The sequence below is a fragment of the Saimiri boliviensis genome, chromosome 3, assembly GCF_048565385.1.
Source record: "Saimiri boliviensis isolate mSaiBol1 chromosome 3, mSaiBol1.pri, whole genome shotgun sequence".
Classification (NCBI taxonomy): Eukaryota; Metazoa; Chordata; class Mammalia; order Primates; family Cebidae; genus Saimiri; species Saimiri boliviensis.
Window position 1 is genome coordinate 141,230,815 of NC_133451.1, and position 26,560 is coordinate 141,257,374.

The 26,560-nt window shown below is 39.3% G+C and overlaps 1 long non-coding RNA gene and 1 pseudogene across 2 annotated transcripts in view; both read right to left on the minus strand.

Annotated features, from left to right (window-relative positions):
- LOC141584063 (uncharacterized) overlaps positions 1–26,560 on the minus strand; it is a 162,756-nt gene that overhangs the window by 127,724 nt on the left and 8,472 nt on the right. The gene's annotated exons all lie outside the window — the stretch shown is intronic.
- On the minus strand, positions 2,025–17,399 carry LOC141584062 (keratin, type I cytoskeletal 18 pseudogene; annotated as a pseudogene). Its single transcript, XR_012516987.1, has one exon. The product of XR_012516987.1 is annotated as a keratin, type I cytoskeletal 18 pseudogene (transcript).

The following is a 26,560-nucleotide window of genomic DNA, read 5'->3' on the forward strand; positions in this document are numbered from 1 at the left end:
GATAAGGAGAGGAAAGTGTCATGAAAACCAAGGGAGGTGAGACTTTAAGACTCCCACATAAGCAGAGGAGGTCAGACCAGACCCCGCAGGGAAACCAGATATGCTAACTAGCCATAGAGTAGGGTTACAGCGCCTGGAACCCTGTCAGGCACTGTGGGCATGTTCCAAAGATTTGCCAGAGAATGCAGATCTGTCAATAGATTGAAGTGATAAGTTTTGACTGGAAGTCAGAGATTGAGCAAAAGGTCAAACATCAAGTAAATGCAGAACCTCGGAGGTGGAGGTTTGAGACTGGAGAAAGGCAAAAAAAAAAAAAAAAAAAAAATCTAGGACTTTTGCTGGAGCTCCTACTTACCAAGTTCTGGCCAGAGGGTAGACTGGGTCAGAAGAAACACAAGAGGTGGTCAATTGTTTCCAGGAACTAGAAGCCTGAAGGGCTACTGGAAATTGGCAAGTAGGTATTGAAGCAATTTTGTTAGTTTTGGAGGAAGAAATGGCAAATTACTGAAGGCAGTGAGTGGAGACATCTTATTCAAGATTGCTGAATATAAATGGAATTTTGTGTGGAAGCTTGAAGGCAGGCTGAAAAAAAGACTCTTTTTAGATACTTGTAGGCTAAGGGTAAGAATCTACTAAAGAAAGTGACATGGAAGATTGAAAGAACACACCATATAAGAAATTAAGTTGGGAGTCAGGAGATGGGACCAAAGAACCTATGAAGATGCTACCTGCAGAAACAATGTCTTATCTTGCTTTATTGTCTTGGCCACTTTCTGCAACTAAAACAAAACACCTGAGACTGGATAATTTATAGATAATATAAATTTATCTCTTGCAGGTCTAGAAGCTGGAAAGTCCAAGATGAAGGTGCTGGCAAGGCCCCAATTCTTAACACTATATATCACATTGCGATTAACTTTCAACATACGCATTCTGGAGGACACATTCAGACCACAGCATTGATCTTGTCTTTTGGTGGAAGAGGGGAAAAAAACAGGAGAATAATATGGAGAATAATATAGATAATGGTGAGGGATACTAAGGGAGTTCATGACTGATGGTCTTTGTTTTCTTAATAAAGCCAGTCTGGGTCATCCACTTAGAGAGCTGGAATGTGGAGGGTGCCCACAGGTTTGAAGAGAGAGTAAAGCTTTGGAATAATGGGGCTGCAGAGAAAGCGGACTGTTTGGGATATATGAGTAATTAAATTTGCACTAAAGGCTCAGCTCAGGCAGGGAGTCAGAAGGAGACAGGATGTTCTCTAGAGATAATTAGAGGCAGAGGGTCTAAGAACAGGGAAAGAAAAACATAAATCAGATAGTTTGCCTGCTAGAAACAAAGGAAAGAAAAGAGGATGAGGAATCCAAAAGTGTCAAAGAGAGTATGAAGAAAGCACTGATTGACCAGTCCGTCCTGAGTTGATTCTAGGATGAGGTCAGAGCCTAGCACAGTTCCTACCACAGTGTCTGACACACAAAATACACTCAACAAATGTGGAGTAAATGAATGAACAAGTGAATAGATGAATGAGCAAGCACACGCTGGAAATTCAGGCTGGTTATGGAAGAAATGAAGTGAAGGGGGCGTTCATAGACTGAACGACTAGGAAGGATTCAAGAAGCAGGAATGTGTCCTGAGGCAGAACATGTTTTGTGGAAATAGAAAAGTTCGAGTAGAGAAAAAATACAAAGTTACCAGCAAAAAGAGTCATTTCAAACTTCAAATTTTTAGAGGGGCAGTTAAAAGTGATCCAAAAGTCTGAAATATACTTCTGCAAATGGAATTAGCAAAATGAAATGGAGATAAATGTCCATGTAAGGGCAGGCCATTCAGTAAATATCATGATGTCACTAGAATTGACAGTAGATATTGGAATAGAGAAAAACTGAGCCAAGTTCCAAAGTCCTTAAGGGTTAAGAAGAAATAACCCAGAGGAGACAACAACGAGAACTTGAATATAACATGGAGATAATAACATGGACCCTCCCTGCCACCTGGAATTCTGGTAAGGATTAAATAAAAGAATAATTGCATAAGTGTTTTTGTCTGAAAGTAAAAGATGCAAGTGTCCATTATAGGACACATCATTGTTAAGTGAAAACTACATAAAATTGTCAGAAAGCAATTTTGGGGAACCAGGGTAATACTGAGTCCTCTTCAAGAAGCCAAAATATGGCCATTCTGACTAGAGTAAGATGGTATCTCATTTGGCGGTTTGTTTTTCTGGGGTTTTTGTTTTTTGAGACAGAGTCCCACTTTGTCTCCCAGGCTGGAGTGCAATGGTGTGATCTCTGCTCACTGCAACCCCCACCTCCAGGGTTCAAGCAATTCTCCTGACTCAGCCTCCCAAGTAGCTGGGATTACAGGCACATGCCACCATGCCTGGGTAATTTTTGTGTTTTCAGTAGAGATGGGGTTTGGTCATGTTTTTCAGGCTGGTCTTGAACACCTGACTTCAGGTGATCCGCCAGCCTTGGCCTCCCAAAGTGCTGGGATTACAGGCATGAGCCACTGTGCCCAGACCTCATTTGGTTTTGATTTGCATTTCTATAATGATTAGTGATATTAAGCATTTTTTCATATGCTTGTTGGTTATTTGTGTATCTTCCTTTGAAAAGTGTTTGTCTTTTGCCCACTTTTTTTTTTTTTTTTTTGAGACAGAGTCCAGCGCTGTTGTCCAGGCTGTAGTGCAGTGCCACGACCTCAGCTCACTGCAACCTCTGCCTCCCAGGTTCAAGTGATTGTCCTGCCTCAACCTCCTGAGTAGCTGGGATTATAGGTGTGGGCCACCAACCCCAGTTAATTTTTGTATCACCATGTTGGTCAGGCTGGTCTCAAACTCCTTACCTCATGATCTGTTTGCCTCAGCCTCCCAATGTGCTGGGATTACAGGTGTGAGCCATCACACCCAGCCCTTTTGCCCACTTTTTAATGAGGTTGTTTTTTGCCAGTAGACTGGATAAAGAAAATATGGTATATATACACCATGGAATACTACACAGTCATAAAAAATAGCAAGATAATGCCCTTTGCAGCAATATGGATGGAGCTTGAGGCCATTGTCCTAAGTAAACTAAAACAGGAACAGAAAACCAAATACCACATGATCTCATTTATAAGTGGGGGCTAAACCTTGAGTACACATGGACACAAAGAAGGAACTACAAACACCAGAGCTCACCTGAGAGTGGAGGGAGTGGGGAGCGTGAGGATTGAAAATCAACCTATCGGGTACTATGCTTATCACTTGAATGACAAAATAACCTGTATACCAAACCCATACAACACGGCAATTTACCCTCTAACAAACCTGCACATGTACCCCTGAACCTAAAATAAAAGTTTTCTTTTTTTAATTTTTAAAATTCAAAAAAGAAGCCAAAATATAAGAGCAGCAGCCAGGGTGTTTTGGTGGAAGCCGTGTCACTTGGAGTAAAGCTGGATTTCAATAAAAGGACACAGGCAAGGAAAATCATTTTCACTACTAATGAAGTGCTCAATCCTGGGAGCTTTATCCATATCATCTTAAATTCCCACACCAACCATGCAAAATGGGTATTACTGTCTTCAGATTACAAATGAGGAAACACGGACTCTGGTTAAGTCACTTTCTGTAAGTTGTACACATAAAACTGAGTGGTTAGCATTTGAACCCAGCTCAGGCAGGTGAAATCCTATTCCCTTTATACTACATGAAACTTCGATGTATTTAGCACTTTATGGGGGAAATAGAAGAAGAGCATTAGAATGATGCACAAATCACTAGTATAAGATAGAGGCAAAGAGGACAACTGAGCAGGAGGGGACTAGAGTGTGGGCACAGGGAGGTGACAAGAGGGGTCTGCCTTTGCTGATGGATGAGACTGGAGATAGAAGGAGTTGGGAGGAAAGCAGGAAGAGAGAAAACGAAATTATCTGGGCTTGCATTTCAACTGGAATTTTGAAGTTCAGTGATTGCGGCATCTGTATGAAGTTCATTACCACCAGTATGGAGGTTAACTGGCTACGTTTTTTATGTTAGTTTTTTTTTTTTTCATTATTTATATGAACAGTCGAGGAGCCATCTTGCTAGTTTAACCAACACCCTTGAGGAATCCATTAAAAATTCCCATCTCAGAGGACTTACATATGCACAGTAACAGCTTGGGTTAATTTACTAATTCATCTAATCAGCCTGCCTGCCATATTACTAGCCAACTTCCCTAAATCTTGTTATAATTTACACATTAAAAAGGAAATGTCTTCCAAATATCTTTCTATACAATTAGAAAAAACATATAGACACATCAGTGTAGATGATTGGTCATAATTTTAACGTATTTTATAAAGTAAAATGGATAAAATCATGTTTTAAAGTACTTAAGGTGTTTGAAAACTGCTCTTTCAAGCAGGGTTTTTGTTGTTGTTGTTGTTGTTGTTGTTTGTTTGTTTTTAGTGTCGTTTTCATGGTCTTGTTTGTGTAAATTTTTTTGGACAAATCCTTTCTTTATATGTAACACAGAGATATACATCAATCAGGTTCCAAATGGTTCATCAAAAATTCTGAGTTAGAGAATTTAGAAAAAGCAAGTTATTGTTTAAGATGAATGCTGTGAAGCAGGGATAGCTTTCTCAGCCAGAGATTGTAAGACATGTAAAGATCCCATGGAACCCAAAGACGACGGGCCCTTTTTGGACAGCTTCTCTTCTCACTCTTGGCACACATGTTAGATCCCTTAGATGCACTTAGTTGTACTTTGCAATACGTCCCCAGTACCTTCCCAACCGGCCCCAGTATTCTAACTCCAAAACAATGGGCAAGGCTTATGGGCACATTCACACAGCATGCAAAAGAAAATTCCCCACATTCCCTCCATTACACTTCTCTTGTCTAGTGACATCCTCCTTCCTCTGTTTCCCCACTTGGCCTCTCAAAAACTTTATTGTCCTATGTAATTCAGCTCTTTTTCACCGTCCGCTAGAATGCAGAGAGGAATTAATTTGTTTAATTGCCCTCTAACACAAAGAAGTCATTTATACCCAAACTCTCACTTTACTGATAAAAATTTTAGGCTAAAGCAGGTACACGTGGCACAGCTAGGAAGAGGATGGGGTTCTTTATATACTGTTGCTTTTGTTGGCCCCACATTCAGTTAGCCCTGCAGATCCTTCCAGCTCCTAATTCTATCATTTGTCTGCTCTATGGCTCATGCTGAATTTGGTGTAAAGTTATAACATATAGTGGCCTAAAGTTATAATAATGTGAATGGTTTGGGATGAGGAGACTTTGTGTCTCTACTTTTTGTTGTTGTTGTTGTTTTTTTGTTTGTTTGTTTGTTTTGTTTTCTGAGATAGAGTCTCACTCTGTCACCCAGGCTGGAGTGCTGTGGCATGATCTCAAGCTCACTACAACCTCCACCTCCCAGGTTCAAGAAATTCTCCTGTATCAGCCTCTTGAGTAGCTGGGATTACATGCATGCCCCACTGCCAGGGTAATTTTTGTATTTTTAGTAGAGATGGGGTTTCATTTACCATGTTAGTTAGGCTGGTCTTGAACTCCTGACCTCAGGTGATCTGCCCACTCAGCCTCCCAAAGTGCTGGGATTACAGGCATGAGCCGCTGCACCTGGCCTTGTTCTTGTTGATTTTTTAAATTGATAAATAAAAATTGTATATATTTATGCTGCACAACATGATGTTTTGAATCATGCATAATTGTGAAATAGCTAAATTCAGCTAATTAACATATGCATTGCCTCACATACTTATTTTTTGTGCGGTGAGAATGTTTAAAATCTACTCTCTTAGCACTTTGCAAGTACACCATACAGTGTTATCAACTATAGTCACCATGTTGTATAATAGAGCTCCTAAGTTTATTTCTCCTGTCTAACTGAAACTGTGTATCCTTTGACCAACATCTCCCCAATTCTCCATCCCCTCCCAGACACCATTGTACTTTCTATTTCTAGAAATCATATTTTATAGATTCCACGTAAAAGTGAGATCATGAGGTATTTGTCTTACAGTGCTTGGCTTATTTCACTTAATGTCCTCCAGCTTCATCCATGTTAATACAAATGACAGGATTTTCTTTTTTAAATTTAAGTTTGAATAATATTCCATTGTGTATGCATATGTGTATTATATATAAAATATTTTTTAATGTTTTAAAACATTTCATTGTGTGTGATATATGTGAATATACACATACATATATATGTGCATATATATATATATATATATATATATAAAACATTTTTTAAAATCCATTCATCCTTTATGAGCACTTAGGTTGATTCTGTATTTTGTTATTGGGAATAATGCTGTAATTCATATGGAAGTGCAGATATCTCTTCAACATACTGATTCATTTTCTTTGTGTATATTCTCAGTGGTGGGATTGCTGGATCATATAGCTCTATTTTTTAATTTTTTGAGGAATTTCCTTACTGTTTTACATAACTGTACTAACTTACATTCTCACTAACGGTATGCAAAAGCTCTCTTTTCTCCACATCCTCCCTAATACTTGTTATCTTCTGACTTTTTGATAACAGCCATTCTAACATACATGAAGTGATAGCTCATTGTAGATCTAATTTGTATTTCCCTGGTAATTAGTCATGTTGACCATTGTTTCATATACCTGTTGGCTGTTTGTATGTCTTCCTTTGAGAAATATCACTGAAGTTCTTTGCCCATGTTTAAATTAGGTTATTCATTTTGTTGTGTTAAGTTGTTTGAGTACCTTATATATTTTGGATATTAACTCCTTATCAGCTGCATAGTTTGAAATATTTTCTTTCATTCTATAGGTTGTCTCTTCATTCTGCTGGTTGTTTCCTTCACAGGTTTAGATCTAGTGATGCTGATTCAACAGGCAGATTCCTTTCCTAAATGTGCAGATGTGAGGAGATATGGTGACCTTTATTTGACTTTTTTGGTGGACATTAAATTATAAACCAGGAATGGAGAGTGGCTGTTTGCTGGGGCTTTAATTGGCATCTCATTTGTCTAGTTAGCTTAATAATTAAATGTTGCCTAATTTGATATAAGAAGTTTGCCAAGTGATGCTCATTTATGAATTTATGACTGTATTAAAGTTTTTCACCTTTAATAATAAAAAGAGCAATACAATGTATTTAGTACATAGCTAGATTTTGATTGCATCTACGTTACTTAAAAACAGGTGCAACCCACCAGATATGTATAATTACACAAGAAACAACGAAAAACCAAGTAGAAAACAAAACTTGACTCAAGATTTGAATATTTATGTATGTAGGTATCTATAATAGAGCTGTTTAAAGACAGCTTAATTTTCTTTATCTGCTTATATACAGTATATTTTAAGTGAAAACAGACTGATTTCAAAGTAATATTTTTTCAATTAAATGTAGCACTTGAAATTAAATTTTAATATAAGAAATGCTGTTTCTCAGCATTATGAATTATTTTAGGAAGGAGACTCTCAGAATCAAAATTAGAACTTTTAAAGAATCATTATCAGTCTCCAACTAAAACAATGTAGGAATCTTTTGAGCTCAGTATAACTATTTTCTCTTTTATCAAATTGGCAATTGAGTCTATTTGGAAACCAAAATGTTTTAGAAGTGGGGTCAGGGAGGGAAGTTGGAAGCACTGAAGGGAGGAAGAAGAGGAAGTGTTAGAAATGATAATTTAATGTAAACACAGATAATTTTTTTTTTAAACCCTAATTACTTCATTTTATAAATATGGGTTTCACACTTTGAACTCTGTGGAGGGTTTTTTATTCTGATTTCAAGACAATAGGAATGATTAAGTACAGAGATAAAAAATAATGTCCCACTACAAACCTCAGCAGCCATTCCTCATAATTTAACTAAATCCTCTATTGACAGGAAATCGTTATGTGATATGTAACTTAAAAGAAAGTAATATATCTATGATGACACTGTGAATTTTATTCTGTAACATTTTTTCGTCTTTACTGCATGATAATGTCTCAAAGAACACAATTTCAAGTCAACATAAAATATGCAGATTTCTATATGCGAGAGATAAGCCAACTACACAATCACAATGACTTTGAACTCTTCATCCCAAAGATGCATTGGGTGCATTTTTTATAAACTGAAATAATAAATAATAGATGGGGTCTAAAAGTAATCTATGTTTTTGCTGAGCCATCTACTCCCAAAATATCTGGATTCTGAGTCTCTAATACATTACACTAAGAATTTTATTCCAATCTCAAGCTTTTATGCATGCAAGCAAAGACAAAACCTTGGTAGTTTTGTGTTCCCTTGAAGTCTTTTCTTCCTGTCAACTAAAATAGTTCTTTTTTCATTCAAAACATATAAAAAGAAGCAGGGAGAGATTAGAGATTATGCAACATTCTGCTCCATCCATTCCAGGTTGTCAACCACTCCAATTTATTAAAATGTAGAGTTTTCATTAGAAAAAAAGTAATTCTTTAGCTCTTATCTAAATTCTTTAGATATTAGATGAGTTAAATATTAAATTCTTTAAAAAACAAACAAATAAACAAACATTTTCTAAAGGCACAGGCTGCCGTCTGCCCTGCCTCCTCATTCTGAGTGGCTATTTTCTCAGCCAGCAAGTGGTGCTATAATTTGCTGCAATAATAAGGCAGGCAGGCAGGCAGGCAGGAAAGTGTCTTTTGGATTTTGCCTGATTGGGAAACTGGCAAGTTTCCTTTTGTTGTCTGATGCCATCATGGAAATATACAGAGATGCTAATTACCCTAATTGTTTGTGCTTAAGATTTACGTTGTTATACATCACACTTCAAGAGATTCAGAATAATATCAAAGAAAGATGTGTGACTCAGTGAATCCTTGATTCTGAGGTCCAATATATGGAATGTAGTTACTACTAACTCTGGCTTTTACTCCCTGTGTGATCTTAGACAACCTCAAGTTTCTGTCTATACCCACTCATTTAGCAGTGGTTATTTTTTAACGTTTACTGTTTTGCTTTTTATTTGTCTGCATGTTATCATTGCAAACATATTGCCAGCCTTAGGTAATTAAGGACCCCTTAACCAATACATACGTATTTATGTTTCACATTCTCTATATTCTACATGTGTGCTGATTGATTTTGAAGCCAATTGAACAGTTTCTTTACAAGTGAATTCTATTGAAATTTTATGCCTGTAGAAAGGCTGTTCATTCTTGGAGCCATTGTAAATAAGCCCCAGTTCCATTCTCTTCCCTTCCAAGTAGACCCACTGGATGTGTTTAGTTTGCAATGAAAAGTGGAAGAATGCTTAGGGCATACTTTCCAAAAATGTGTTTCTCTGTCAGATGTTAATAGATGTTATTTTTAGGGTTCCATAGTCAAATGAATTTGTGAAATGGAAGATTAAAATTAGTTAATACAGGTTTTCTAATGGAAAGACTGCTTAGGAAATTTAATATGCTAATGAGCAATTATAAATCCCTGAGAGAGTGATAAAGCATGCAGTTTCTTACTTAGTTGACCATAAAAACCATGATTTTGGCGAGCAGCTCACATGACTAGTTTTCTACAGAACACATTTTCTACAGAAATCCTGATCTTGAACAAGACAAAAAAGAATGTTAAGTAAATACATATGGCAAGAAATAAGAAGAGAAATCAAAGACGATAAAAGTGACACTTGGAATCAAAAGGTGGTATCAGTCTACACATGGAGGTTATGCTGCAGTGACAAATAACCGCAGCATATCAGTGATGTACAAAAGAAAATGTTTACTTTTTGCTCATGCCTCATGTTGATTACAGGGTGGCTGAATGCACTGATCCACATTATCTTCATTGAGAAATGCAGCTGGAAGAGCTTCTACCACCTAGAATGCCACAGATCACCAAGGTAGTGGGAAGGAAATTTGGAGAATTACTTTCGAACTATTAAGCGCTTCTACCTAGAGGTAACCCATGCAACTTCTCCTCCCATTCCATTGGCCAACTCTAACTTAAAGGACATGGGAAAGTATAATGCTACCATATTTCTAGGAGAGTAACAGAATATTGGTGTTGAATGTTCCTAATGACTACACAGAGACAGAGGAGGGCTGCCTTCCCCTGGTTCACGCATTTTTCTGTCATCCAATGACCCATCCTTGCAGGGCTGTAAAGGCAAGGGCCACCACCTCAAGACAATTCAGAAGGGTAATCCCAGTTTCAGTGGCCTCTAGAGGGGTTGCATGGGGTCTCTGTTAGGTCTACATGACAGCCCAAGCTCCCTTCTGTACAGTCCTCCTTCACCTCCTTTCCACAAGATGTTGTTCCCAAAATCACTCACTAAAGAACTTCTTGCTTGATAATCTCTATCTTAGAACTTACTTTTTTGGGAATCCAGTCTGTTATACTATACAACATATGTCCTTCAATGATAGAAAATATTGTTTTGTGTGTTTTCAAACTTTATGTAAATGGTATAATGCTGTATACACTCAATTTGCTTTCTTCAAATTGTGTTTTTTAAGGTATATTCATATTGACTCACATAGCCCTAATTAGTTTACTTTTAACTGATTTTTTTTTTAAATACCACAAGTTATTTATCTATTCCTTTGCTAGTGAGAATTTGGGGTTTTCCCGATTTTTTACCATCACAGTCTTCTGGAGATGTAACTACTCGTTCACATATACAAGAGTTTTTCTAATACACATATATTCCTTAAAAAAGAATGGCAATAAAATAGAGGATCTGCATTCTCGATTTTATTAGATATTGTAGTTTTCGGGATACTAGTAGAGAATAACATAAATGATAATTCGTTTTTCTGTTTCTGTGAATTGCCTATTCATATCCTTGCCCATTTTTCTCTATTTAATTCTTGTGTTTTTCTTATTAAGTTTAAAAAATATATATTCCTGATATCATTCTTTGTCAGATATACGGTTTGAAATACCTTCTCTTAGTCTGTGACTTGCCTTTTAACTTTTTTATGATATCTTTTTATAAATAAGCTTTAAATTTTAATGTAGTCAAATTTATTCATCTTTTTTCTTTATGGTTTATGCATTTTCTGTGTTGTTTAGAAAATGTTTCCCTATCTGAAGCCTTGAAAATACTCTGCATTTTTCTTGAATGTATTTATAGTTTCTGCTTTTTACATTTGCGTTATTAATCCACCTGAAATTCAGTTTTTATTTTTGTATGTAATGTAGTAAATACATTTTTGTTTTATACAGTTAGCCAATTGTTATAGCACAATTTTTTCCAACCTGATATTCCACGTTCATTTTTTTGTTTGTTTAAAAATGGGGTCTCACTCTGTTGCCCTGGCTGGAGTGCAGTGGTATGATCGTACTCACTGAAGTCTCAAACTCCTTGGTTCAAGTGATCCTCCCACCTCAGCCACCCAAATAGTTGGGACTGTAGGTGCATGCCACCATATTCAGCTAACTGTTTTATTTTTCCTAGAGACAAAGTCTTACTGTGTTTCCCAGGATGGTCTCAATGACCAGGCTTAACCAATTCTCCCACCTCTGCCTCCCAAAGTGCTAGGATTACAGGCAACAGCCACTGTGCCCACCAGCCCCATACTAATTTGTAGTGTCACTTCTGTAGATATAAAAATGTATGTTGGGCCTTCTGTTCTGTTTAGTGTGTTTGTCTATTCCTACACTAACGTCACTTTGAATTAATTAATATGGCTTCACCATAAATCCTCATATATTAATAACTAAATCGCCTTTCCTTCATTCTTCTTTAAAACTGCCTTGGCTTTTCACCACCTTTTGTTTTGAGTGAGTTCTGGAATCAATTATTAACTTTCACTAAATAAAATTCTCTGTTGGGATTTTGATTGGACTTGGAACAGATTTTTATATATAAATTTGAGGATTATTGATATCTTTATGATATTGAACATTTCCGCTTATGAAAATAGTACCTCTCTAGAGAGATTCCATTTTGCTATAGACATGCCCAATTCCCATGTTTTCTGTGTTGAGATACACTCAAGGGAAAGTAGACATGAAGGAGCAGCCCACACATCTACATGGCTACCCTGTTTTCTCTTTCAGTATAAATGGATTAAACTTGGCATAAATGTGATTTGAAATAAGTGCAGTGCTTTAGGAGTGACTGATGCTACACTGGAGGAGCTAGATAATGCCATTTGAAATTATCTAAAAGGCTGAGAAATTCCACAAAGGAGTTATAATAGAGTCAAGGGAGAGATGAAAAAGTCTGAAATAATAATGTGGGAAAGGCAAAGAAAACATATTGTTCTGCACCACCGTATTTCATAAAGGTTGGCATTCATTAATTCAGTATTCATTCATTAATTAATTCAAGAAATTCAATGATTCATTCAGTAAATATTCATTGAGTACCCACTATTTCCTAGGCAGGTTCTAGCTTTGGGCAGAGTAGGAAACAAAACAAAGCCCCTGACCTTGGTGAACTCATTTAGGGAAGGGACTTACAAAACACTGAGTAGTTACTAAGTACCTACTCCATGAAAACTGCAAATCACTATTTTAGTTCTCAAGCTGATTATGAGAAGACTGGCCATCAGAAAATCACCAAGAGAACAATAATGAATGTCATGGGACACAGTACTAAATATAAATGCAATTAAAAGTGTGAAAGAAAGGTAACTGGTGATTAGGAGTCAAATAGGTTTCTTGGAGGAACTCCGTCTCTTGCTAGACACTGAGATAAAACTCTTCATGCTATGTGAGCAGTCAGAGAGGAACTCAATATTCCTGGAAAGGAGAACCATGTGGGCAAAAGCAGATGAGGTTAGATAAATGGAATGAAGCCAGATAACGAAGGAATCTGGCCACCATCAGGAGTTTAACATGTGGAGGGCAATAACAGGGCCCTCCTCTTCCCCTCTCCTCTTTTTCCTTCTTCTTCTATAGATCTGGAAACTGACCTGATAAAAGCAAAATTGTATCAGTTATCAGCCCAACAATGACATAGAGAAGGCAACAGAAAGTGAAGAAGCAAGGGATATAGTTACTTTGAGCTTGATCCAGTGTGAGAGAATTTGAGATAGGAGAGACAGCATAGACTCTACTCGTGGGATTTATCATCAACATGGGAAGGCAGGAGTAATTTGCCTACTACCAAATGAATAAACACTTATGATTGAGACATCCTGCCCTTTGACTTGAAACCCCAAATCCAGACATGGTTAGGTCTTAAAACTCCTCATGTTTTCTGCAGATCTTCAAGGGCTGGTATCTTTCATGGCCATTCTGCCTATAGCACCTGCATTCATGTGTGTTTCCTCAGTTCTCCCCCTTGAGAAGCAAAAACTCTATCCCTTCATCAGTTTCCATAAAATATGCGTGTTCTCCAAGCATTTTATGAGTTTGCTTTAATTTCCTGAGGAATTGGGAACATGGAGAATAATCACATCAGGCTATACACAACCTCCCAGTGCTCGCTGCTCCACTCTCCTCCTTTCTCCCAAACTTCCATCTCTGGTCTTCATTTCTCCCTTTCTGGATTGCTTGCAAGAGTCTCATATTCTGCTCTCTCCTTTTTTTTTTTTTTTTTTTTTTTTTTTTTTTTTGACCTCTGAACTTTTTATTGGCCTCCTGCTCCCCAAAGGGTCCCCTGCTTCTGCTGGCTTAATGTCTCAGAACTTTGGTTTCGTTGGTCTCAGACACCACTTTGCCATCCACTGTCCAGCGGATGGTGGTCTTTTGGATGATTTGCATGGAGTTGCTGCTTGTCCAGGACATCACCAAGATTGAAGTCCTCGCCATCTTCCAGCAGGCGACGGTAGGTGGCGATCTCATCCTCCAGCTTGACCTTGATGTTTGGCAAGGCCTCCTACTCCTGTACCTGGTGCTGTCCCTCTGCCCGGGTCTGTGGGAGCTCTGATTCCAGGTGCAGCAGGATCCTGTTGAGCTGCTCCATCTGCAGGGTGTAGCAGGCCTCCACCTCCCTCAGGCTGTGCTCCAAGCTGGCCTTTAGATTTCTCATGGAGTCCAGGTTGATCTCCAAGGACTGGACCGTATGTTTCAGCTCTGTGAGTGTCATCTCAGCAGCTCCAACCTCGGCAGACTGCATGGTGACCACTGTGGTGCTCTCCTCAGTCTGCTGAGACCAGTACTTGTCCAGCTTCTCTTGGTTCTTCGAAGGAAGCTTGTCATATTGGGTCCAGATATCTGCCATGATCTTGGCAAGGTCCTGAGATTTGAGGGCATCTACCTCCACGGTCAACCCAGAGCTGGCAATCTAAGCTTGCAGGCCTTTTACTTCCTCTTCATGGTTCTTCTTCATGAAGAGCAGCTCCTCCTTAAGAGCCTCGATCCTTGTCTCCAGCTGCAGCCAAATGACATTGGTGTCATCAATGACCTTGCGGAGCCCATGGATGTCACCCTTCCCAGACTGACACATGACCAGCTGTGTCTCATACTTGACTCTAAAGTCATCAGCAGCAAAGTTGAGTGTTGTCTATCTGCAGAACAATGTGGGCATTGTCCACAGTATTTGTGAAGATCTGAGCCCTCAGGTCCTCAATGGTCTTGAAGTAATGGCTCCAGTCTCTGACCCGAGGTCCCTTCTTCTCCAGGTGCTCCCATATTTTGCTCTCCAGCTTCTAGTTCTTGGCCTCCAGGCTCCTCACTCTGGCCAGGTAGGAGGCCAGGCGGTCACTCAGGTTTTGTATGGTCTCCTTCTTGTTCTGGATGCCTCCCATTCCTGCCAGAGTCCTGGTCATCCCTGCGGCCAGGCCCCTGGACTCCATGCCACCCCAGAAGCTGGTGGAGCAAGACACAGAGATGCGGAAACCAGAGCCCCCAGCACCTGCATAGACGGTGACCACGCTGCTGACCAGCCAGATGTTTTAGCAGGGCACCTGGACAGAGCCCAGGGCCTGGTAGTTGGTGGAGGAAGTAGAGTGATTGGTGAAGCTCATGCTGTCCCACTCTCCAGAGGAGAGCGAGAGGAGAGGACTTAGGCTTTGCTGACCTCTGCTCTCTTTTTTATGTAGATCAGTTCAATTCTCCTCTACTCCTCACCCTAAAGGGTCATGTCCAAACAAATCAAGGAACTAACAACTTTGTAAGTAAATAAACATACACACACACACACACACACACACACGCACAGACATACACACACACACACAAACTTACACACAAAATACACAGGAAAACAAACCAAGGCAGAAAGATAAATCTGTTTCAGACAATATAGAAAAGCTGTGAATACAAGGGGTATGGTAGTTCAAAGAAGGAAAAGATCAGTCAAGAAGGGTTCAGTAGAGCAGATAAATGTTGAACTAGACCCTGAAGAGAGGCAAGAATTAGTATTATAGAGAGAGGAGGCAAAAGGTCATTCAAGAAAACCGCACAACCAAAAATGAGCATGGCATCTGGGAGAAGGCAACTCTGGACTGGGAAGCTAGAAGCAAGATAAGGCTGACTGGTGCTGGAAATGCCAGACTGTCAGACTCAAGAGCTTGGATTGCATCCAGTAAGAACCAGAAGAAGCTCTAACAAATAGGCTTTGGAAAGCAAGAAAGCTTTGGGAGCAGTCTCAGAAAAAAGAACCAAGGGTCCAAACACTATCAGAATTTTCTGTTTCTGATCTCTGCTTCTTTGTACAGATTGGCTTTAAATTCTTCTCCTGAAAATGTGCTTTCTCTACCCAGGGGCTGGAGTGATTCAGCAAATTTATGGCTCACTATCCATGGAGAAAAGGCTTTTGCCTCTTTCTTCAGCTCCAAAAACTCAAGAGAAGGATTCTATTTGGCTTGCTTGAACCAAGTGCCCATTCCTAGAAGCATCACAGTGTTCAGGAAGGTAAGTTCATGGAAAAAGACAGCAGTTCCTAACGGACCACATAATCAATAAAGCATGACCAGATCTGGAGAAGGGAGAAAACAGAGAATGAAAAAGTGCCTCCTGTCACTTATTCCCTGTGTTTTCTGTTCGTCAAATCCAGACATCACTATTGGAGGAAGAGTTATGAATGAGGAAACAATCACAGTTTGTTTCTAAGATTGGACCCACTGACAAGATTTAGATAAGGAAAATTTATTTATTCCTCAGTAAGTGTTTTTTGTTAACAATCTACTATTCTCTCTCTCTCTCTTTTAGAGATAAGGTATTACTCTGCCACCCATGCTGGCATGCAATGGCATAATCATAGCCCACTGCAGCCTCAAACTCCTGGGATCAAGTGATCCTCCCACCTCAGCCTCCCTAGTAGTTAGGACTACAAGCATGCACCACCAGGCCCACCTATTTTTTTTTAATTTTTTTAAGAGATGAGGTTTTGCTGCTACTGAGGCTGGTCTTGAACTCCTGACATTAAGCAATCCTTCCACCACCACCTCCCAAACTGCTGTAATCACAGGCATGAGCCACAGCATACCTAGCTGACAACCTACTATTCTTAAGTTTCTATTATATCTTCCTTATTTTTCCCTCACTTTTTTTCTAATCTAAGTCATTAGCCAACATTTTGTGTCTTCTTTTAAGCCACCTTAAATTCTTTTGAGGAAAAAGGAAAATATTAAAATCAAGTACGTAACAGCTGTTATGAACCAATTATGTTAAGACATAGTTCTTGTTTTCAAACAGCTCTGAGTCTAGGAGCTATCTGTGTACACTATGTACACAGATAGCTATTACAATGGAGAAAAGTGATAATGCCATTAAGGAGGCATAAATAAAATTCTGTGAGTTCGGAGTTTGCTTTACTATGCTTTACTATAGTATCACTGGGCCAATATTTTAAAGTCAAATAGAATAGATCAAATTAAGAGCTGAAGATATGGCAATGAAAGGCTCTCTATACAGAGGGACAGCTTGAGACAATAGCATTGGAGTGATCAAGAGTAGAATGTGTTCAGAAAACAGTTCATATTTGAGAGGATAAATATGGGACTAAAAGGGGAGTGGGCCAAGAGAAGTGGAACCCTGTCATACCTGTAGCCAGGCGGCATGACAAAGTGACAGTTCTTAATTTTTTATACAAAACTTTATGGGACGTTGTTTACAGGGTGATAGAGGAGGAACTAAGCTGAGGACATCAAAGAGACTGCAAGATTTTGAGGGTGAGGAGCAGGAAAATTAGCAGCGTCTTGGGGCAGATTCATGTTATAAGGTAAGGATCATCCTCACAATGAGATCACTTCCCATTTCTGGAAGAAATTCCAATCCTAATCCCAAGACAGATATGGATAGAGGAGAAAAGCATCTTCTTTTCCTCCCACATTAACCCTTGCAGGAGTTGGTGGTGGCTCTGTGTGGTCTATGGCAGTGGTCCCTAACCTATTTGGCACCAGAGACTGGTTTCGTTGAAGATGGTTTTTTTGGGGTAGGAGGATGGTTTCGGGATGGAACTATTCCACCTCAGATTATCAGGCATTAGGATCATTCTCATAAGAATGCAACCTGGATCCATTACATACACAGTTCACAATAGGGTTTGTGCTCCTGTGAGAATCTAATGCTACAGGTGATCTGGCAGGAGGTGGAGCTCAGACAGTAATATGGGCTCCTCCGCTGCCTACCTCCTGCTATGCGGCCTGTTTCCTAACAGGCCATGGCTGATATCAGTTGCAGGGGCTTGGGGACCCTGGTCTATAGAACCCACAAGTCAAGGAGTCATGAAACCACTCATGGTGTCACTGAGAAGCTCCCATACTTCAAAGATCTAGATAAGAGTGCTTAAATCTGGCCAGGCGCTGTGACTCATGCCTGTAATCCCAGCACTTTGGGAGGCTGAGGCAGGTGGTTCACCTGAGCTCAGGAATTCAAGACCATCCTGGCCAACATGGTGAAACCCCATCTCTACTAAAAATACAGAAATTAGCCGGGAGATGGGTGTCATGGTGTGCACCTGTACCTGTAGTCCCAGCTATTCGCAAGGCTGAGGCAGGGAAATTGCTTGAATCCAAGAGGCAGAGGTTGCAGTGAGCTGAGATTGCACCACTGCACTCCAGCTTGGCAACGGAGTGAGACACCATCTCAAAAAAGAAATGCGTTCAAACCTATAATCCATGCACCATGGAAATTCAAGGCTTTTGGGTCACCCTTGTTGACTGTAGTTGGTTCCAAGATGCAATTTCTTCTGAATTAAGTAAACTTAAACTTTCTATGTGAGTCCTTATACCACATCATGTCAGCTCAGATGGGGGACTCATTGTCTTCCTTGATGGCCGTAAGTTAGTTGTTCACATATGATGTTGGTAATTACAATAGACTTGACTGGAGGTTTGAGAAAAGAAAGGGGGTTCATATAACAGAAAATAGTTTCAAATCAGATTTTAGACATATATATATATAAAGACAGAGTCTTATTCTGTCACCCAGTCTGGAGAGCAGTCATGCCATCTTGGCTCACGGCAAATTCCACCTCCCAGTTCATGTGATTCTTGCCTCCCTAGTAGCTGGGTCTGCAGGCAAGCACCACCATGCCCAGCTAATTTTTATGTTTTTAGTAGAGATGGGGTTTTGCCGTGATGCCCAAGCTGGTCTTGAAATCCCGACCTTAAGTGATCCGCCCACCTTGGCCTTCCAAATTGCTAGGATTACAAGAGTGAGCCACTGCACCCAGCCTAAACATATGTATTATATAAGCCTCCAATCATCCCATGACTACAGGATTTTCAAAGGCCCCTTTACTTAACATAGTGCCCAGTCTTGCTCCAACTCCCACTGCGTATCCCCTTTTCATATCTCCCATTTAGAATTTCTCTTGAAAGCTTTCAAACTCTTCTCTCTATTATAATGAGCAGTATTTTTCAATCATGGGTGATACCTCCCTCTGCCCTTGACACACATTGACAAGGGGTGATTCAGCAATGTCCGGTTTGGTTGCCATAACTTTGGGGAGATTACTACAAGCAACTCGTGATTTGAAGCTGAGTATGCTGCTTAACATCCTACAATGCACAGGACAGCCAGCCACAATAAGGGACTATCCAATCAAAAATGTCAATGGATCCAAGGCTGCAAAACCACAATATAGAGCAAATCAGTTCTCTCCATACTCCATATTTACAGATTCTTCATCTTTGTATGATTTCAACCTATGAAGCATCCACTCCATTTTATCAAAGGAGATTCCTGTTACAGCACACAATGACAAATGAGACCCTAAAGTTTCCTCTAACATGAGCTGCCCTTCTAAGTTATGGTTTTAAATGGTATATTTCCTCAATACATATAGAATAAAGTTCTCATCCATACTCAATTATACTTACTCTGCCAGGAAGAAAAAGAGAGAAAGAGGAGAGTGTAAATAGTGTGGGTGATTCTGTCCCACGTTCCACTAAAGCATATGCCCCAGAGGAGCGCGAGAAGGGAGATGTGAATCTGATGTTCCTTCAGTTGGTCTCTGTTCCTGAATTGCTCTCATAGTATGAGCATCTCACCATGCTGACTGTGATTCAAGTATTTAAAGATACATTTTTTTTCTTGTACAACATGGCCCCCAAATGTAAGCCAACTACTTTATCAGGTGTTTAGCTGAGAAAACAGCAATCTGTTCCAATGCTGGAGGAAAAACTGGCTGAGTTGGATGGTATAGAAGCCTCAAACATGGTGCGTAAAAATGGCCATGTATATTATACTTTAAGGGTGAATGAAGGAATTTTTTTCACAGGGTATTTCTGCATTTTTTTACCTCACCTAATGATTTTAGAACCAAACTCGATGTAAAATGCAACTCCATATTAACAGGGAGGAGGGTCTGGGGGGGTACTGGAGAAGTAGAGGTACTGGAATAGAGCCTTAGGGATATTAAAGGTTGGAATGAAGATAAGAAAGAGAAAAGAAAAGAAGGAATGGTGAGCAGACATCAGAAAGGCAAAAAGAACTGAAAGATCACACTGCTACTTTATCAGTTTTTAGGGACATCTATTTGATAACTGAATGAAAAGTTTGCTAATTTTATAAAAGGAAAGCTATGCCACGGAGAGCGTAGTTGGTTCCAGTATTGACCTTTCAAAAATATTACTGAGCAATGTAGAATAAAAAGCTAAAGTTACAATGCAATACCTGGTGAATTGTTAATTCTCTTTTTCTGTGTGCCTAACGCGAAATGTTAGCAGCTAAGCACATTTATCTGTTAATTTCATAAGTACTATAAATGTTAGCCTTTTCTTTTTAAATTTAAATAGCTACCAAGTATATGCCATAAATTCCAAATACTTTGTTTAAATATTAAACAGCAAGTGACAATGGCAGCTTTAGCAGGTGTGCCTTTGAAGTCTGCGTTTATATTGTGGTGAAAGTGACTGTGTGTAAGTGTGTAAACAGCGAGGTTGACAATTAAGTGGTCGCTAGGTATCTCTAACTTTGCTGGCAGTTTCTGCCAGGGGCTCACCCTCAATAATTTAAAATGGAGATTATTCTTTTTGCTAAGATGATATTACAGGTTAGGATTCTTCTCTTTCTCCCGTTCTCTTCCTGGCTGGGTAAATAAAACTGAGTATGGAGGAGAAGTGTGTTCCATACATACTGAGGAAATATGCTACTTAAAACCACAACTTCTTTTAAAGGGCAGCTTGTATTAAAGGAAATTCCAAGGTCTTAGCTGCTCTTGTGTGCCATAACATGGGGAAAAGGCAAATTAACTCATAAACACTTTACAGGTCAAAAACTGTATGTGAGGTTTTGAAAGATAAATGCTACAGTAATCATTTCAGAAATTCCTATTTTAATTAAATACAATATTTTCAAAATTGTGCTGAGGTGCATGGCATAGGCTTTTTAACTTTGGAACTTCCTGAATGATGCACTAAATAAAGGGAAATTGTTCTCTACTAAGTACTATTTTCAACACATAAAATTTTATAATGATTTTCTTTCATTTGGCCACAAATTAAGGATATGGGTACTTTTTCTGGACCAAATTGCTACCCTTTGTTTTCAAGACTTTAGTTCTATGCTCCTTTGAAGTAAAATTTCTAAAAAGTGGTTGAGAATGTAGAATCTGGATTGGAAATTAAACACTGTATTAGCAATATTAGGGTACTGGGAAGTGCAAGGAGTTGGAAGAGTTTAGCTAATGAGTCTTAGTTGACTTATCCAAGAACATTATTAGATATTATTTGGATTCTAAAGAAAGAACATATGAAACTCAAAGCTTATACACATTTGGAACAGAATTTGAATCTGGTTCTGTGGGATTCTACTGTCCATATTCTTTTCTCTACAACATGCTGTTCAGCTACTTGACACTCTGTGTTCAGCAATAGTTTCCTAGTATAAATACATTCAAACTTCACTATAATACTCTTACTATAGACTTACATTCTATCCACATTTTTTATTCTGTATCATGTAAATTAATCAGGGCAATGCAGTAACATATAAACATCAATGTCTCACAGGGTGCACACAGTAAAGGTTTATTTGTGAATCACTTCCCAGTCCAGTGCAATGCAGGCAACTGTCTTTGGTAGCTTTCCCCCAGGAAGTGATGCAGGGGTACAATCCCATATCAGACTATGATGCTACCATCCTAAACTTGAGGCCTCTCAGGCATTCATGACAAGGGAGAACAGCTTGGGCAATCATTTCAGGGGGTTTATGACCAGTCCAGAAAGTACAACACATCACTTCCACCAAAACACCAGGATCCAGACTCAATCACCTGGACCCAACCTAAATGCAAGGGAGGGTAAAATACATAGCTATCCTGTGTGCTCCAAAAGAGGAAAATGAAGTCACATTTGGTGAACCCATAGCATTATCTGTTTCACACCATCTAAGAGTTTATTTCCTCAAGTAGCCAAAGATCCCTATAAATATTCTCTAAAGGCTGAAGTTAAGTTCATGTCATGGAACACTGGGGGAATGAAATTGTGCCGTTAAGAGTAGTATGTTTTGCAATGCATGGGTTGAGACAACAGAAGAGGATATGCCTGAATGTCAGTGAGAGGAAGCCAAGCAGATAGCCCAGAATACCAAATAACCCAGTAAAGAAAATACATTAAAAAAAAAAAAGAAAAGGAAAAATTATTGATAAGGTCAGATGTCAAGTGAATGGAGAATAGAAAAGTAAACTGCTGTAGGAGCAAATGGTTTAGGACTAAGAGTATATTAAAAATATCATAGCTAACATGGTTTACTATAAGCCAGCCATTATATAGGTTGTTAATCTCCGTAGTAACCTTATGAGGTAAACCATGTTATCTGATTTTGCAGATGATGAAGCTGAGGCACAAAGTTTAAGTAACTGATCCACAGTCACACAGCTAGTCAGTGGCAGAACTGGTATCCAAAGCCAGGCCAAGTCTGGCTCCAGGGTCTATGCTTTTAACCTTCATACCTTACTTCCACTACAAAAGACAAACCCTGCTGGATTTCTTCTTTTATGCGATACCTGGTATATGACACAAAGGCAACTTTTCAAAAAATGTCCAAGTCCCAACGCACTTTAGTACCCACCAATTTATCAGGCTATATTGGCCTTTCTTCCTGATCTCATTTCCTCTGTGCAAAGTAATTATTTAAAAGGCTAAACCAAATGGATAGATACCTTACCCCATCACTCTTCTTACACATTCTTCTCCTTGCCATTCCAGCAAAGGAAATCCTACTTTTATATTCCTCCCGAGTAGGAAGTTCATAACTTCCTTTGTAACCTGTATCAGCATTTGGCACTCTGAAACTGAAGTAGATATTTTGCATTTGGAATATATCAGAAATCTGGGATTTTTCACCAAAATTCCAGGAAGGCCAGTAAATCCGGGATAGGATATAAACCCAGAATGGCAGAATGTATGCTTTCTGCAGACCTTTCGCACTCCTCTCCAACAGGGGCTGACAAATAAACCTCGGTGTTGTCTCTTTCTTTTTCCTTTGTATCCATCCCAATGGTCGAGTTTTGCATCTTAGGAAGAAACTACTAGTTTTTTTCTTAGGAATCTTTCCTTGGCCATTTATGGTCTGGACATCTCTCAAGAACATTCTGAATAGCCCCTGGAGGCTGGGGTAATGTTGACAATGTTTAGTACCCTGGATGGTGGCACTGACTGACCAGGCCTGGGTTGTCAGCCAACAAGAGCGGACACTGGCTGTAAGCACCGAGTCTGGCTGTTCTAGTACTGACCAACTGTACATCAGCCTGCCCCTGACTTTGTGCAATGGTGTTCCGGCAGGCACACTAAAGGAAACTGACTTCCTGCACATTCTCCCCTGTGCTAACATATACTAAGCCAGAGGCCTAAATACTAGCTCTCTCCCCGTGACAGTGGTAGATTAAAATCTGTGGAGTTTTTGGCTCTTTGTGGAATAGTATTACCTGTATTTCAAATCCCGCTGATTAATCTCATATAGTTGAAATTCTTGTTACCTTTCACTGATTATATTTTGAGATTGGTTTGAATCGGGTATGTCTCATCTCACTTTAAAAAAAAAAATCATTAATGGATTCTAGCCTGTTCTGCAAACTTACCATGTGGCTCAATGAAAGATCAGCTCATCTTCACCAGAATATTTAGCTACCTGATTCCACTATCTCTGTTTATTACAAATGATGGCCTCCCTTGGTTTTGAGATTGTAAATCCAGATTCCAGTGTCTGCATAGAAGTTGCTGAATGCATCCCGCCCTCCACTCATCATTTCTTACACCTCTCCTTAGCTATAACCTTAGATCTTATGCCATGGTTCAAGTCTATCTGCCCAGTGAAGTTGGCCAGCACTTATGGCAAAAGCCATTAACTGCCCTTCTGTACTTATGCTTGCCTTTTTCTTTTTAAAGTAAAACTCGAGTTTTATTAGGGCACATGGCCAAATCAATGTTTCTTGAGGTTTGCTCAGCTAATGCTATGTAGGCAAAACTAATGCATGCAAATTACCAAGTCAAAGTTTTTTGTTTTGTTTTGTTTTTTGAGATGGAGTTTCGCTCTTGTTACCCAGGCTGGAGTGCAATGGCACGATCTCGGCTCACCGCAACCTCCGCCCCCTGGGTTCAGGCAATTCTCCTGCCTCAGCCTCCCGAGTAGCTGGGATTACAGGCACGCACCACCATGCCCAGCTAATTTTTTTGTATTTTTAGTAGAGACGGGGTTTCACCGTGTTGACTAGGATGGTCTCGATCTCTTGACCTCGTGATCCACCCGCCTCCGCCTCCCAAAGTGCTGGGATTACAGGCGTGAGCCACCGTGCCTGATGGTTTTTGCTTTTTAATAGAAAATCATGGCCATGGAGCTGGCGAGGCAGCCTCCACCATACAGATAAAGTCAACACTCTATGGAATTTGGGCGCAACAAGGAATCCAGCTTCCTAAAGACCTCATGTATTAGACTGTGAGTTCTGCAAGGGGTGAAAGAAAACAAAGAAAAGGAAGGAAGGAAGGAAGGAGAGAGAGAGAGAAAAGAAAAGAAAGAAAGAAAGAAAAAGGAAAGAAAAGAAAGAAAGAAAAGTAGCAGAATCCTTTTTTCCTATTTCCTATACATTTTCCTAAAGTTTAGTTTCCTAAACTTTTTCCCTATTTGACCCTCTGTATTTTTTGGGAAGTCTGTTTGCACAGGAGCTTTATCCATACCTAATACATCAGTACATATGAAACACTTGAGTATTATTTCTAGGTTAAAGATCAGCATATTGGGCCGGGTGTGGTGGCGCACACCTGTAATTCCAGCACTTTGGGAGGCCGAGACAGGTGGATCACTTGAGGTTAGGAGTTCGAAACCAGCGTGGCCAATATGGTCAAACTCCATCTCTACTAAAAATACAAAAATTAGCCAGGCATGCTGCCAATCTCCTGTAGTCCCAGCTACCCAGGAGGCTGACGTAGGAGAATTGCTTGAACCCAGGAATTAGAGGTTGCAGTGAGCTGAGATTGTGCCATTCAGCCTAGGAGTCGCAGAAAGAGACACTCTGTCTCAAAAAATAAATAAATAAATAAATATTGCCAAATAAAGTGAGTTGTTAAACTCACTGAATTCCTAAGCCCTGTCCTATTTGAACGGAACAGTTTTTCTAGAATGACAGTCAAATGACTTACCAATCCATACAATTTGGGCTGACCAGAATAATAACCAGTTCAGGTAATAACTTCAGATTAGCATGCAATGATCTACATTATCTCTGCCTTTGGTTGAGTAAAAGATGAGTCAATTAAGAAGAAAGAAGACCGGAAAGTGATCCAAAAAGAATGTCATAGGAATGTACCGAATTTGACTTGCTCTGTTCTAAGGATCTGTAGTCCCCTAGGTAAGCAGTTTTCCTTGCCCTGAGTTCATCTTCATTCCTGTTCTCACATTCCTGTTCTCCGTTGATTTTTAAATTCCTCCCCTCAACTGAAGCCATGAGCTAGGTTAAGTAGCAGCCCCTGTCTGAGCATTGTTTGTGCCTGAATGCCTAGAGGCCATGTTACGTCTTGGATATATTAAGAACCGATTCCCTCTTCTCAAGATCTGGGGCAAGGAGTGACTGCAATATCCAGGGCTTATAACAAAGGGTATAAACTCCCAGGTGATGAAAGTCCTAACCTGCTGTAGTTTTTTGCTCCCTCCCTCTTCAACAGTAGCCCCCAACAAGAAATGTGAATGTATCACCTTTTATACTTCTATAGTAAATACGACCAAATGTTCACATCTGGTAATATGAGGGTGATGACTACTTGAGTCTGTGGGCTTTTCCATTTTTTTGTGTGTTCTTGAAATATTATTGAAATTTTATGAAACATTTATAAGCTTATGAGATATTTTATGCTTAACATTTGTAATTAAACATAACAATATTTAAAAGAAGGCTTCAAATACTCTCAGTGACTTTTACAATTGCAAAAAATAAAATTTTAGAACTCAATGGACTACTTAATTTGTTTATTTTAGAACTAAATGGGCTACTTGATCTGTTTCAATTAGATTTCTATGATGTCACTATCAGGTTAAGGAAATCTAATCTTTTTTCATGTAAGTCTTCCTTTCAAAAACTGTTCATGATGCTCATCTTTCTTTCAGAACTATTTCCATAATGTATGGATTATCTCTGCAAAATGCTCCAATTATAACGACGACTTTCCTCACAAGCGAAATATTGGGCATTACTTTTTAAGTGCTGTTTACTTCATTTCGAATTTGATTTTAAGAAACACTAGGAATATAGCTTTATTTTATTTCTGTTGAATTTATTTGATTACTCATCAAGTCTGTCTCTATAAAAATAAATTTTATTTATCTTGATTGAATTTCATTTTTCAACTTCCCAAAGTAGTAAAATCCTACAATGTCAACATTGTTTCCTAATAGAGGGATAAAATTGTTATAGAAGTAAACAGGAGGCTTGTGTACCTGAGAAAAATACTGGAAATCCTCTCTCACAGTATGTTGGTCAAATCCTAGGAATGTTGTTTGCAAGGTGAAAGGAATTCTGAAAGTGGATAGCAGTAATGCTTGCACAGCAATATGAATGTAGTTAGTACCACTGAACTGCACACTCACTAAAAATGGTAAAGGTGGTAAACTTCATGTTCTGTGTATTTTACCACAACTTAAAACTGTATGTTTTGTTTTGTTTTTTTGAGACTGAGTTTTACTCTTGTTGCCCAGGCTGGAGTGCAATAGCGATCTCAGCTCACTGCAGCCTCCGTCTCCCGGGTTCACGTGATTCTCCTGCCTCAGCCTCACGAGTAGCT